We start from the raw sequence: 11,005 nt of genomic DNA, 5'->3' as shown, positions 1-11,005 counted from the left end.
ATGTTTGAGGCCTTTGCCGGGAAGATCCGGAGTTTCAAAGAGCGCTTCTTTCTGGTTCGGCCTAAGAGTACGGCTGCTCTGGAAAATCTCATGGAAGTTGCTAAGGAAGGCGAGCAGGAGCGTCGTCCTTTCTTCCACCTGTGCTGGTCTCAAGACCATTTTGCTTACGAACCGAAGGACTTCGGCCGAACCGTCGCCACTCTGAATGACGAGGAGAAAGGCCTTCGTCAACAACTCTGGGCTTTCATTGAGTCTCTTCCCCAAAGGGTTAAGACTGACCGACGGGGGGACCCTTTGATGAATGCGGACGGGACTCCAGTAACAGAGCCCCGCTTCATCAATACTTACGAGTTGTTGACCTCTGACGATTCTGACACCTGTCTTGGTAGTTTATCATTTTCTTTTTGCTCTTGTCCCCTTTGTTGCCTTCTTGTTTGCTTCTCCTAACTGACGCAATTTCCTTTGTCTTTGTGTTTGCAGAGAAAACGGAGAAGGATTTAGGAGCCTTTGTAAATGCGGCGAGCAAAAAGATATCGACCAAGAAAAAGCGCAAAAACGTCCAGTCCCTGGAGCATCTGATTTCTGGATCTTTAGCTTAACCCCTGGTCCTGTGGTGGATTTGGACAGGGAGGAGCCATCTGAGGAGCTGGCCCTAGACCCCGCAAAGAGGCAGAGGGTGAGAGCGCCTTCTGAGGATCCAATCACGCCGATCAAGGCCGTTCCCGTCCGTTCTGAGAAGGGAGACTTCCTCCAGTTGCTGAGGGTATGGTCCGAACCGGAGCTGTGTGGCCCTCAGTCGACCCATTTCTTGGATGATTCAGAGTTAAGGATTATCCAGGATCTGGGTCCAGCTGGCCGGAGTAAGGCAATAACTGATGGGGTTATTGCCACTATGAAGGCTTTGGAGGTTGCTTCTGCCCTGAACAATGCTTCTCTGGATAGTGAGGTTCGGGTCGATGCTCTGGTGCGGGAGAGGGACGCTACGACCGCTAAGGTTGCCGCTCTTGAGGAGGATTAAAGGAGCAAGAGGTCCATCGCTGAGGAGCGTGACCGTCAGCTTGCTTCTTTGAAGGAGCAGTTGTCTGAAGTTCAGGATGCTCTTGAGCAAGCGACCGACTCCTCTTAGAAGCTGGCGGAGGAGAAGGCGTTCTTTGGAGGAGGCTTTGAAGAAGGCGGACCTCCCTGGAGAGGATGAGACAGAAGACCTTGCTGTCCTGTGGCGCGCCGGCGTTGTGGACAGGATTGGTGAGTTGGAAGGAAGCTTGGTGGAGGCCCTCCAGCTTGGCTTTGATCGGGCGGTGGCCCAGTTGAAGGTGACGAACCCTGGCATTGAGCTGAATGTCGAAGGAATTCATCCTCTTAGCGAGGTGAAAGACGGGGTGATCGTTCCGCCTCCTGATCCTGAGGAAGAAGAAGGGCATACTGATGAAGCCTAGGCCTGATGAGGCCTTGTAATTAATCTCTTGTTTAACAACCAACTTGTAATGACATTGTGCGCCCTTAGTGGTTTTAGCACCTTATAATATGATTGTTCTATTCTCGATTATACTTGTTTCTGAAGTGTATGATTTACTTTGAAGTACAACGTTTTGAGTTTTGCATGCTCGTTGTGTGAGGCTTTTTGATACTGTTTGAAGTATTGTTTGAGAGCGAATTATCTTTCTATCTTGTATGTTTGATAAACTGCGATAATTCGTATGCTCTTAGCTGCTGTCGAGGGCGAACTATCTATCTGCCTTATGTTTTTGACAGATTGCAATAATTTGTGCGCTCTTAGCTGTTTCACCTTACGAACTTGTCTACTTGCGAAGCTCTTTAAGTTGAGTGTGGCAGAATGGGCTACCCCCCGCAGTCATTATTTCGACGAAGTGACTTAATGACTGGAGAATCTTGCATGCCCGCCTAGCGTTTTGTGGCTTTGATTTGATGAAATCAAAGATGTGCCTTTTGCCTTCCAGGTAATAGTTTACTTTGCTTTGGAAAGTTTTTACCTTTGCGTAGTTTTTGCGAGGAAGAGCTCAGGCCGGAAGTTTTCTAACTGTTTATGCGGAGTATTAGTTAGAGGTATTTGCACATCCAAGAGATTGTTTATCTGAATGTGTGTCCAAAGTTATGGACGTGTAACAGCGGATGAACGAGAGAATTTTTTCTAAGTTCCCTCCACTAAGGCGTGAAACACCCATCGCGAGCAGGGGTTCTACCTAACATGCCAAGCAGTGATGTCGCAGCGGTACGCGTACATACTGAGGAGTAAGAGAATTTGTTATGTAAAATCCTTTTATCCTATTTCTTTTTGGATTCGGAGTGGCACGACTTTCCTCTTCCGTTTATTTGCTCGTAGGGGAGTGATGAGTTCGTTGTATCGAACTAAGTACGTACATTAGAGTGAGTTGGCGTTGTTTTGCCATCTAAGTGTAGTACTTTTTTGAGTTTTTCTGCATTCCAAGTCCTTGGAATTGCGTTTCGATGGAGGTCTTCGAGTCCGTAGGCTCCTGTCCCGGTCTTCAACCAGATCCTGAAGTGGCCGTCCCAGTTGGCGGCGAGCTTCCCTTCTTCGGAATCCTTCTGGTTTCGCCGGAGGACGAGATCGCCCACTTCAAATTCCCTTCTTATGACCTTCTTGCTGTGTTGAGCGGCTATTTTTTGTTTTAGTGCTGCTTCTCGCAAGGTCGCCCCGATCCTGACTTCGTCGACAAATTCGAGCTCTTCACATAGGTTCGCCGTGTTGCCGTGGAAGTCAGTGTTGTAGTCAGTGCGCCATGTGAGCTCGGTTAACTCAATGGGCAAGACTGCTTCTGTCCCATACGTGAGTCGAAAGGGTGACTCGCCAGTTGTAGAATGGGGAGTGGTTCTATAGGCCCAGAGGACTGCGTGTAATTCCTCCGCCCATTGTGTTTTGGCCGCGCCCAGCCTCCTTCGTATTCCTCGTAGAACTACCCTGTTTGCGGCCTCGGCGAGGTCGTTGGCTTGAGGGTGTTCGACGGAGGTGAAGCTTTGTTTGATGCCGATATTCCTTAGGTAGTCATGGAACCTTTGGTCCGTGAACTGTGTACCATTGTCGGATATCACTAATGCTGGTACTACGAATCTTTCCAAGATGTTCCTTTTGAAGAAACGGAGTACGTTTTTTGCTGTGATTTTGGCTAATGGTTCTGCTTCGATCCATTTGGTTGAGTAGTCGAATGCAACGACCAGATATTTCAGTTGCCCGGAGGCCTTGGGAAATGGTCCCAGAAGGTCCATGCCCCACCATGCGAAAGGCCAAGGGGAGACCAAGGATGTTAGCTCAGCCGGGGGTGCTAGGTGCATGTCCCCATATCGCTGGCATTTATCGCAGAGGTTTACGTAGTCTTGGGCGTCTTTCAACATAGTAGGCCAGTAGTAACCTGCTCGTAGGACCTTTTTTGCGAGATCTTTTACGCCAAGGTGTTGTCCGCAAATGCCGTCGTGGATGTCGGCGAGGACTTCTTGGGTCCCGTTAGGTCCTAGGCACTTGATTAGTGGAATGGTGAAGCCTCTTTTGTACAAGGTTCCTTCCACCAATGTGAATGAGCAAGCCCTTCGTTTCAACCTCGTTCTTTCATGTGGATTGGTAAGGAGTTCACCATTCTCTATGTATCGAGATATGAGTCTTCTCCAGTCTTCCATCCCGATGATAGAGTTGATCTCCTGATGCAGAGTTTTGATGTTGTGGATGCTTGGCTCGCCGAGGACCTCTTGTATTACTGTTTTGTTTCCGCTCGCAGTTCGCGTACTTGCGAGTTTTGAAAGAATGTCTGCCCGAGTATTCTGTTTGCGGGGAACGTGGGTTACTTCTACGGCGTCGAATTCTTTCATTTTCTCTAGTAATAACTGGACGTACTTTTGGAGGTGGTCTTCTTTTACTTGGAACTCTCCTGTGATTTGGGAAGCCACTAGTTGCGAGTCGGTAAAGATTTTCACCTTTTTGGCCCCCATGTCCTTGGCGGTTCGCAAGCCACCCAGGAAGGCTTCATACTCTGCAGTGTTATTGGTAACAGGAAAAGATAAAGCGAGGGAAATTTCGACAACGGTACCTTTGTTGTCTTCTATGATTATTCCGGCTCCGCTTCCCTTAGAGTTGGATGATCCATCTACGAAGACGGTCCAATCTTCAGAGCTTTCCTCGGTTGGGAAAGTCATCTCGACGAGGAAGTCGGCGAATACCTGAGCCCTTAGTGCCTTTCTGGATTCGTACTGAATGTCAAACTCGGATAGCTCGAGCGACCACTTCATCATCCGACCGGCTACGTCTGGGCGACCCAAGATTTGCCTGATGGGTTGGTCCGTCCAAACTACCACTGTGTGTGTGCTAGGAAGTATTGCCTTAGTCTTCTGGCTGCGGTGAGGAGTGTGAGGGCCACCGTTTCGATCCTTTGGTACCTTGTTTCAGGTCCCAACAATGCTTTGCTGGTGAAGTATACTGGTTTCTGCCCCTCCGCCGTTTCTCTGATGAGGACGGCGCTTATCGCGTCAGAGGAAACAGAGAGATATAGGTACAATACTTCACCTTGATCTGGTCGTGATAGCACTGGTGGTGCAGATAGCGTTTCCTTGAGGTGCTGCAAGGCAGTTTCGCACTCGTCCGTCCATTCGAACTTCGTTTCTTTCCTCAAGAGTTTGAAGAAAGGAAGTGCATGTTGAGCGGACTTGGCCACGAACCTAGAGAGACCGGTCAGCATTCCGTTGAGCGTTTGGATGCACTTCTTGGAGTGGGGTGTTGGAAGCCCAGTAAATGCACGGCATTTGTCTGGATTCGCTTCGATTCCTCTTTCTATTAGATAGAAACCGAGGAACATACCCGCTTGGACTCCAAAGGTGCACTTTTCTCGATTGAGTCTCATGTTGTATTTCCGAGTTTGCTCGAACACTCTTATGAGATGGGCGGCATGATCCACCTCTTGCTGGGATTTTACGATCATGTCGTCCATGTAAACCTCTAGGATGTCGCCCAGAAGTGTCTTGTCATAAACTCTGTTCATCATACGTTGATAAGTAGCCCCCGCGTTTCGTAGACCGAAGGGCATTACGTTGTAGTAATAGTTCCCTGATTCAGTCATGAAGGCTGTTTTCATTTTATCTTCTTCAGCCATGGGTATCTGATTGTACCCAGAGTAGGCGTCCATGAAGGATAAAAGTTTATAGCCAGAGGAGTTATCAACGAGTTTGTCGATGTTAGAAAGAGGATATGCGTCTTTAGGGCAGGCCCTATTAAGATCGGTATAGTCAACACACATACGCCATTTTCCATTAGATTTTTGACAAGTACAACATTGGAAAGCCAGGTAGTGTATTTGGCCTCGGAAATAAACTTTGCCTCTAGGAGGTCTTTTACAGCTTTTTCTGCAGCTTCTGACTTTTCAGGAGACTGCTTCCTACGACGCTGGGCTACAACGCTAACTCCGGGATCCACCGTAAGTTGGTGACAGGCGACGCTGGGGTCGATTTCGGGCATGTCAGCTGCGCTCCAAGCGAACAGGTCATCGTTTTCTCTGAGGCAGGCGATCAGCTGGTCCTTGACAAGTTCAGGGAGGTCCTTGCCAATCTTGAAGTTCTTCGAGGGGTCGTTTCCAAAAGGGACCAGCTCGAATTCGCCATCGGGAACAGGTCGAAGAAGTTTCGTGTTGAGCAGATCCTTCTTCTCCCGTTTTTGTTCCTTCAGGTCTTCCTTGGTGAACCTGGGGTCAAGTTCGACCAAGTTGGCGTCCAGGGTGCTCGCAGCAGCTTTCCCTTTGTCCTCAGCAGGTTTGCCGGGTTGGGAAACTGAGTTCTGGGTTTTGTTGGCTTGTAGGAAACATCTTCTTGCAGCTTCGATGTCTCCGCTGAGTGAGACGATGATGCCGTCCTTCGCATGGTATTTCAACTTCAGATGAACGGTCGAACATGCGGCCCCTAGCTGGGCGAGCCCAGTTCTCCCTATAATGCAATTGTAGAAAGACTGGCAGTCGATCACCAGGAATGGGATCTTTATTGTCTTTTTGGCCTCCTCTTCGCCGAAGGTGACCAGTAGCTCCACGTACCCCCATGGTTGAGTGGATGAGCCGTTGAAGCCATAGAGTTCATCCCCAACATAGGGAGAAAGGTTTTTCTCCGTCAGTTGGAGAGTTCAGAACAGGCTGGTGTACATGATGTCGCATGAGGCCCCTGTGTCTATCAGGACTCTTCGGACATCTGCGTTGGCCATCAATGCTCGCACGAGCAAAGGGATGGCAGAATTTGAAGCTCCACCAGGTAGTTCGGAGTCATAGAAAGCCAAAGGTGGCCTTCCTCCTCGGATGGATGGGGCCATGGTGTTGACGTCCATGAGCTCCTGAAATTTCCTCTTCATGCCGCCCATGGAAATGTTCAGCGTCCCTCCGGTGATGATATTGGCGGTAGGAAACTGTTCCCAGGTGCATGAATAGGGGGTGATTTCCACGTTGTCAGGGAAATCGTCCAGATGTTCCACGGACATGGCGATGGTCCTGCCAGGTTCAGAACCGTCACCGACGTGATCAACAGCTTTCCTTTCTGATTCTGGATTTTTCACGTATTTGCTTGAGCCGACCCCTTTGGATGAGGAGTTCGATGGCGTCCTTCAGATGGATGCAGTCGTCGGTTGTGTGTCCGTGGCACTTGTGGAACCGACAGTATTTTGTTTTGTGGACTCTCCTCCTCTCCTGAGACGGAGCCTTTGGCGGCTTGATGCCGACTTCTGCTAGATCGGCTACAGCGATCTCAACGAGGATTTTCTCCCTGGACATAGCCAATGGAGTGTACTCGGTGAAGTGACCGTTTGGTCCCTTGCTTTCGCGAGCAGCTTTGCCTTCCTTCTTTTTCTCCTGGAAGGGCTTTCTGGATGATTCAGTAGCAGGCTCCTCCTTCCTGACTTTGTTGAGGCTGTCGGCGTACAAAGCCTCTTCGTAGGCGATGTAGATCTTGGCGATCGCTAGGAACTCGTTGAGGGTCCTTGGACGATCTAGGAGGACAGCCTTCTTCACGTTCGTCTCATCACGTAGGCCTTTGGCAATGAGGTATAGTTTCATTGTCTCATTTGCGCCTCTGACCTGGACGGCCTCTTTGTTGAACCTTTCGATGTAGTCTCGGAGAGGCTCGCTCCTTCCTTGGACGATGGCTTCGAGGGAAGCCACCGTTTTTGGTTGCGTCCTTGATGCGGTGAAATGGGTTGTGAACTAGTTGCAGAGGTCGCTCCATGAGTCTATCGAGTTTCTCCTCAAGTTCTTGAACCATGTGACTGCTCCTCGTCTCAGCGTGGTGACGAAGAGCTTCCATTTGATGGCGCCCCGCACCGACCGGTAAGTGAGAACTGCCTCGATGTTCTCGATGTGCTCGTCCGGATCGGAAGTCCCGTCGTATGAGTCCATTTGAGGCGATTTTTCCAGTCCGCGAGGTATAGGAGCTTCTCGGATACGCCGTGTGAACGGACCGTAAGCGTTACGATCAGTTTGGGTATCGCGGGTGTCCAGTGAACTGGAAGGTGACCGTGAGTACCTGTTGCGCCTGGGTGGAGATCTCCTGGGTAGAGTTCGGCGCAGAGGGGATCTTCTCGATGTGGCCCTTCTAGGGGGAGATCTCCTGGGTGGAGATCGCCTTGGAGGAGATCTCCTTGGTGACCTCCTGGTGAAAGAAGGAGATCCGATGCTCACCGAGTGTCGGGGGGATCTGGAACGCGATTGACCGGGGGTCCCTCCTCTTCTGTTACGTGCCGGGGAGGGAGATCGCAGGGTTGGAACGGTTGGGCATGCCTGCTCCAGATCCATCAGTCGGCGGTTCTGTTCCTCGATCAACGACGTCTGTCGTTGGATCGTGCGGATCAGGTTACCGATGAGTACGCCGGTTGATGCTACATCTTCTGGCGTTTCTGTAGGGCTGCTGGGAGCTAACATAAGCCTTTGTTGGATAGGAAGTACCTGAGCTGGTTCCTCCCTGGTTGTATCCGCAGGTGAAGGTGAAGATGTTACGCCATCCTGTTGAGGAATGCACACCTCACTTCGTAGCTGGGATTTGGCACCGTTGGCAGCCATTGTAGTTCTTTTTGTGAAAGCTTTGGTTTTTAGGGATAAAAACGGGGAAGCTTATATATTTTTCCCACAGACGGCGCCACTGATTGTACCTGATCAGAAGGAGACTGCCGGTGCTTTGAATGCGGTGCTGGTGACGGTGGTGGAATACGTCAGAATGCTTCTTGGAGCGGATGGGGGGTGTGTACCTGCAGGCGCTCCGACGCTCAAGTCAGTAGAGATCAGAGAGTGAGGGTTTAGTGGAAGAAAAGAATCCTACCTTGGGGACTGCAGTGAGTCCCCTATTTATAGAGGTGGAGAGCTGCAGAGCCGTTGGAGAGGCACACCTGGCTCCGGCGGTTACGAAATCGTGGGAAGTGTAACTGCTGGAGAGTTTATTGCGGGAACGTGCACAACGTGCAAGAGAGACGTTGGGGTTCGTTTGAACCGGTCTCTTTGCTTCGTGCACCCCCCTTCAGGAGAGGGGGTAAGCCGTGAGCAATAATGCCAAACGTGGAGTTTGGGCTTGGAATGGTATTGGGCCTAAGCGGATGGGCCAAGAATCCTTTCGGCAGGTCTAGAACAATTCATAATGATGAATTCAATGAATCCTTTAACTGTTGCAAAAAAATATATACACAAATAAACATTACGTCATAACCTAATGTTTTATCAGAGATCAATCCTGTTTTTTTTTCCCTAATAATTCATATCCATACTATATATAAAGAAAACAACCTCTTTCAACTCATTTTTTTTTAAATTGCCCTCAATTAAAAAGTGTAACAAACTATTTTCCGTTATGATTTACAAAGTGTATCATACTATATGTGTATATTTATACTTAATTTTTTGTTATCCCAATTATACGCTTAAACAACTTTTTCTATAATAAAGATTGTTGTTGGTGTCATTAAAAAAATATATTATATTTTTTTGTTATACATAATTTTCAAACGTTAGCGCAATAAAAAGAGCGGAAAACGAACACGTGAGTGCCCGTCTTTTCGCTAGTATATGAGAAAGGATTTGCGCAACTTCTTTATATTTGGTTTTTTTTAAGTATTCTTTATATTTGGTTGTTACTAAATAATTCAGTATTTTTATAAAGTTGGTTGTTACTAAATTCGTGTTGTTTTACAAATTTTGTCATTTATGTTACTAGATTTATGCTAGTTATTATAAAAGATTTGTGTAACAAATCAACTGTGAACATTATTTTTTTCTGACAAAATTGAGAACATTACTTAACAGCCAATTGTTTTACTAGAAAAGATTTATACAATCTTGTGATTTTCTTTCATATATGTTTACCCCTTTGGAAATTGAAGTGACATATACAAATTAAAATAAATTATTTTATTTATAATTCACTTTTTAACCTTTTATTGAATTGGTCAATACTTTTGTAAAACTGTATTTATCTCTACTTTCTTGTGTTGAACATAATATATCCTGGTGGAAATCTATTTTTTAAAGGACATATGTTGTGGCCAATTCATTATATCATGGTTTACAATGGGAGAACTACTCTCTTGATCGACAAGATAGTATAGCAACATGAACTTTTCGGTTTTTGTTTTTTAAATAAATAAATAAAGGATGTAAGTTGCTAAAATTATTGATCACTGCTAATTTATATGAATTTTGAAACGCTGACGTGAATAGTTCAGATTCAGCATTATTACAGAATATATTCACAACATGAAAAAAAAAAAAAAAAAAGGTATCTTTATCAAAGCATCCATAAAAGGTTGCTCAAAGAAGAAAGTCTTTTTTTATTTTTATCATTATTATTTGGGATATAGTTCTCAAAAACTACAAATTTAATTTATCAAGATTATTTGGGATATAGTTCTCAAAGAACTACAAATTTAATATTAAAGCGTCATTGAAAGATTTCTCAAAGAAGGAATTTTTGTTGATCATTGTTTATGACAATTGGAAGAGTTCCTGAAGAACTACACATTTAAAACACAATTGAAATTTCTAACATTTATTTGATCTAAATAAAATAAAAAGTAAAATCTGAGACATTACATATATTTCTATACAACTCCAATAAGCTCGTGAAGTAGCAAATTGAGTAAATATTTTCATGATTATTTTTGGAAAATTAGCAACATTTTTAATTGAACAAAGAGTGGTTCTTGATTAAAATGGTGAAAGGTAGCATTGAACGTCATTCCGAGAAGTGAATGGTTCAGACTATTTGTTTTATATAATCAAAGTCATGATTATGATATTTGATTTAGTAGAGGTTATTATTGATATGATAATGTCAACGTCATAAAATTCCATTAGTATGAACTTGGATGAGTTAAAAAATTAGTATTTGATCAAAGATTAATTTTACTCCACTATGTGATCAAATTTTTTTTTTATGCGGTCATACTTCTAATCTATTGCTTGAATCATGCACGACCACCATATATTATGATACGGAAACAAGTTGAAAAAATTTATGGATATATATTGAAGTATGGTTGTTCAAAAACGAACCAACTCAATAGAAAAACCACAATTCAAACCAACCCAAAGCGAAATATAAAAAAAAAAAACTACATTTGGTTCAGATGTAATCAGATTATTTTTTTTCTCAACTGCATGATTTAGTTTGCGGTTTTTATTTTACCAACCAAAGCAAACAAAATGAAACCGCAACATAAGAAAAACGCTAATTATGCATATGTCACCTAGACCAATACTCATAGAAACTCAATGAAAACTTTTATAAAATGACTTTTTTTTTTTGGTTAAGTTTCGTCCTTGCTTTTTATTTCAAAAATGTATTTATGTGCTACTAGAACTTTTAGAGAATGATCGATACAATCTTAGTCTTTTGCATTTCTTACAGAATAGGATTACTTTCTGTTCATGTTTTTAATTATTATTATTTTTGAGAGGAATTCATGTTTTTAATTTAGTCTATGTTGTTGAAAACATTGTTGGATGAAAATGAAATTGTAATATTTTATGAAATTTAA

General features: G+C 45.0%; 1 pseudogene; it reads left to right on the top strand.

Annotated features, from left to right (window-relative positions):
- LOC146939476 (uncharacterized) lies at window positions 1–1,436 on the top strand (annotated as a pseudogene).
- The last annotated feature ends 9,569 nt before the right edge of the window (window positions 1,437–11,005 follow it).

Source organism: Medicago sativa, chromosome 3 (assembly GCF_051527215.1).
Source record: "Medicago sativa cultivar Bolivia chromosome 3, Bolivia_mono, whole genome shotgun sequence".
NCBI lineage: Eukaryota > Viridiplantae > Streptophyta > Magnoliopsida > Fabales > Fabaceae > Medicago > Medicago sativa.
The sequence above is the reverse complement of the archived record's forward strand: the minus strand, read 5'-3'. Positions and strand labels throughout refer to the sequence as shown.